Here is a 4,597-nt window from a genome sequence, read left to right as displayed (position 1 = left end):
ACTACATCATCGTATTGAATGTGTCAATTTAAATTTGTTAGATGAATTGTTTGTGCAAGGATTAGGCGCAACCGTATAAATAAGGTTTGTATATAACATACCTTGTCATTCTGACATATATGTATTCATCATTTCATGCAACTAACATAGTAAAATGTGGTGTACATGAATCATATTATCATTAATTATACATAGGGTACATGAGCTAATGAGCTACCTCTAATGACATGCCTATTGACGCTTATTATATACTAGCTAACTAATGCTTTATTCCTACACTACATTTTCAAATTGGTATATATATTCTATCGACTTTGATATTCTACTAATATCTTCAATCGAATCCACAACATTCATTATCTAACTAACATTCCCTAAAGCCAAATATAAAATTCACTTGACATTAAATCCAACATCTAGACAGGTTTGTCATGCATTCAATTCTATCTATTAGCTCTTATCTATCAATGTGCTTTATCGACAAGATAAAACTAGATTTGAGTTATTATTTTAATCCCCCATCCATCCTTATTCTTGATTCTCCAATCTCATCATCCTGACAACTTACTTCATATTAACCCTATTATATCCACATCCAACTATCCTAATTTATAGTCTTAACACTAATTTAATTAAACCCTTTGTACTTAACATCATGCTCAATTATATATGCATTCTCATAAACTTATTTATTTCATTTAATTTATTTCCCTATATTGAGCTTTTCCATTACCATATGGTGTAATTGTTACATGTTTCTAAATGAGCCCCTTGATATAAACATTACCCTTAAACTAAGCTCAAATACACTAAGTGTCATTATCCTCTACTCAAGACTTGAAATGATTAAATAAATATATGATAAAAATAAAAACAAATCTAAAGGGTGAATCTCCTATCTATCTTAAATCCTCATCATTCCCTAACTCTTACCAAGGCCACATTTCTTCCTACACATGGTCCCCACAAGGTCCCATGTGGGTCATGTGCAAAATTTTGACTAATCCAAGCCTTAGGACATCTTTTTCCCATCCCTCCAATCAGCAATCCCAATGTGAACAAGTCATATTAAATGTCAACTTGACATTCTCCTAAGTACAAATCCCTTGGGATTACTATCCCACTCCCCCTTAATTTCAAGTCGACTACCTATGCTTGGGAATACATGACAACTACTACAAGAAATTTCAAGTCAACTACCTATGCTTGGAAACATGTGACCACTGCTGCAAGGAGGGGACACCCAGCACATAAGACAAGGATGTGACATAAACCCTTTCTCCTATGCACCCACGTATATTAATGGGGATGAAACCCCTTTTCAAGGAGGCAAGCTCAAGGATAACAGTTTTGACATGACATGTCAGAATGAATGTCAAATTTAACAATATGCCTTGGGGAATGGACAAAACTTTTTGCATTATGATGGCTTAGGAAATGTTGGGGGCTACTATAGAAGGGAGGTCAAGATCAATCTTGGCTTTTATGTTATTTTTGAGTTAAATATTTAAATTTGTCATATTCTCTAACATGCACACTAATATTCCTTTATTTATTTAATTACTAATTTATTGTTTGAGTGTTGGATGTGACTTAGAGATCACAAGATTGTAATGTGTACCATTTGGTAACTTAAAAAATATATTAATCTAGGACACTCATTAGTCTCTATATGCACAATGTCAATTTTTCTCATCCATCATCAATCTGCAAGATGATCATTGCAAGCCATTTCCTTTGCTCCCTTGGACACAAATCTGCATATGCAACACAACAAAATAACAAGGACCATGGGTGCTTTCCACCCAACCATAGGCCTCAAAGAGACCACCCCCATGCTAGGGAACAAGGCTCAAACTGGGATACACATACAATCTTTCAATGCATAAACATTACATTTCAAACTTGAACAATTTCCCCCCAAGACTATTTCACAATGGCTTCACAGATGGAACCATAAAAAATAGGGTGAAGGTGTGATCTAAAATGGAGACTTGCCATACCAAACCATATCTGCAATAAACAATTTTCATGCCCTCTCGGGGCTATCATAATTTAGCAAATTTCATGCCCTCTCGGGGCTATCATAAATCAACAATTTAATACCATCTCGGGGCCTCCACATTTCCTCCTCCAAACCCACTACCATCAGCTGTAACTCCTCAAACTTTCTTTCTACACCATACTTTCCTTATCACCCCTAGCAAGATATGAGTGGTTATGGCATATAATGGAGCCCATACTCCAAGGTTCTCAATAATTTTTTTGAACCCAACTTAAGCCCTTCACCTTGGACTTCTCTTCCCTTCCCACAAGGGTGAGTGTAAGTCCCATGCCCATAACAACACTCAAGCACAAAACAAGAAAACAAAACCAAGTAGAAATAAAACAAGAAATTTTCAAGAGCACATCACATTTTCACAACACAATATCAACACCCATAATACAACAAGGAAATAGAGGAAATCCAAACCTCATACTCACAATACTCCACACAATACAACAAGATGCACAATGGTGTCACACTAATCTACATGGAATGAACACCATTCAAGCACTCACATGAATTCTACTCCACAATGCAATGCAATCCATACTTCATTGATAAACTCCACACTTGCATATTTCCTTAAGCATGCTAAAAGAAATAAATGGAAAAGAAGAAAGTTTGAGATGCCAACCTTGGTCCAAGCTAGGGTAAGGATAGTTGTAGTAGAGCTCCCATAATCTCCCTCCAAAATCTAACTGTCTCTAAAATTAGAGAGTGGGTAGACACCCCACTAGTTTGGCCAAGACCCTCTAATAAAGCCTTCCCACTAACTTATTTTAGCAAAAACACTAAGCCACTACTTCTTACAAACTTGTCTCCTCTAACGGTCCATTGATAGCCCTCACAAGCTCTAAGATATGACCCTCAAAATATCGACCTCAAAATGCACTTAGAGCACCTTGGAGACTCATCGATATGGGGTGGTTGTGGATGATGGATGGCCTCTGTGGCTAGAAGAAGGGTGTCACTAAGGTTCACCCGACCACCCAGAGCTAATGGCACTGACAATTCGATGCCAAGATCAATGATTTCAAAGTTACGCTGTGGTGCACCTATGAACTGAGGCACATTGGGAGTTTTGGCATCAAGCAAGATCGTTGTGCCAAATCCAAATGGAATGTGATCTCTCAAAAATGAGATAGTTTATTTTAGGCCTCAGTATCATTGTCCTATAACATTTTACAGTTCATCGATAACCCTTTTGAGCTTCAAGTTATGACCCTCGAAAGATCGTCCTCGAAATGCACTTAGAGCACCTTGGAGACTCCTTGGTATGGGGTGGCCGCAAATGATGGATGGTCTCCATGGCCAAAACAAGTGACTAGGGTTAACCCACCCATTCAAAGTAATGATTTGATGCCAAGATCAGTGGTTTCAAAGTTACACTATGGTGCACCTATGAATTGAGGCACACTGCTAGTTTTGGGATCGAGCAAGATCGTTGTGTCGAATCTAAATGATATGTGATCTCTCAAAAATGAGATAGGTTATTTTAGGCCTTAGTATCACCGTCCTATAGCATTTGATAGTTCATCGATAGCCCTCATAAGCTTCAAATTATGACCCTCGAAAGATCGACCTCAAAATGCACTTAGAGCACCTTGGAGACTCCTTTGTATAGGGTAGCTGCAAATGATGGATGGTCTTTGTGGCCGGAACAAGGGTGTGACTAGGGTTCACTCACCCATTTGGAGCTAATGGTGCTGACGATTTGATGCCAAGATCAACTGTTTCAAAGTTACGCTATGGTGCACCTCTGAACTGAGGCACACTGCAAGTTTTGGCATCAAGCAAGATCACTATGCCAAATCCAAACGGAATGTGATCTCTTGAAAATGAGATAGTTTATTTTAGGCCTAATTATCACTATCTTGTAACATTTTATAGTTCATCGATAGCCTTCACAAGCTTTGAGTTATGACCCTTGAAAGATCGACCTCAAAATGCACTTAGAGCACCTTGGAGACTCCTCGGTATGGGGTGGCTGCAAATGATGGATGGTCTTCGTGGCCAAAAAAAGGGTGTGACTAGGGTTCACTTGCCCATCTGGAGCTAATGGCGCTAACTATTTGATGCCAAGATCAGTGGTTTCAAAGTTATGCTATGGTGCACCTATGAACTCAGACACACTACGAGTTTTGGAATCGAGCGAGATCATTGTGCCGAATCCAAACAGAATGTGATCTCTCAAAAATGAGATAGTTTATTTTAGGCATCAACATAACTTTCCTGTAGCATTTGATATTTTATTGATAGCCCTCACGATCTCCAAGTTATGACCCTTAGAAGATCGACCTCAAAATGCATTTAGAGAACCTTGGGGACTCCTCGGTACGAGGTGGCCACAGATGATAGAGGGTCTTCATGGTTGGAACAAGGGTGTCACTAGGGTTAATCCACCCACTAGGAGCTAATGGCATTGACAATTCAAATAGTTCTAGCCCTTAAGAGTTAGATTTTGAAAAGTTGTCAAGAAAATTGCAGAAGTTGCTAAGCAACTTTTTACAATTTTTGCGCTAAGATAAGTTTTATTGCAAATAGAATCTA

The sequence above is a fragment of the Cupressus sempervirens genome, chromosome 2 (genome assembly GCF_028749045.1).
Source record: "Cupressus sempervirens isolate cs-2001-9-10 chromosome 2, ASM2874904v1, whole genome shotgun sequence".
Classification (NCBI taxonomy): Eukaryota; Viridiplantae; Streptophyta; class Pinopsida; order Cupressales; family Cupressaceae; genus Cupressus; species Cupressus sempervirens.
This window is presented reverse-complemented; position numbering follows the sequence as displayed.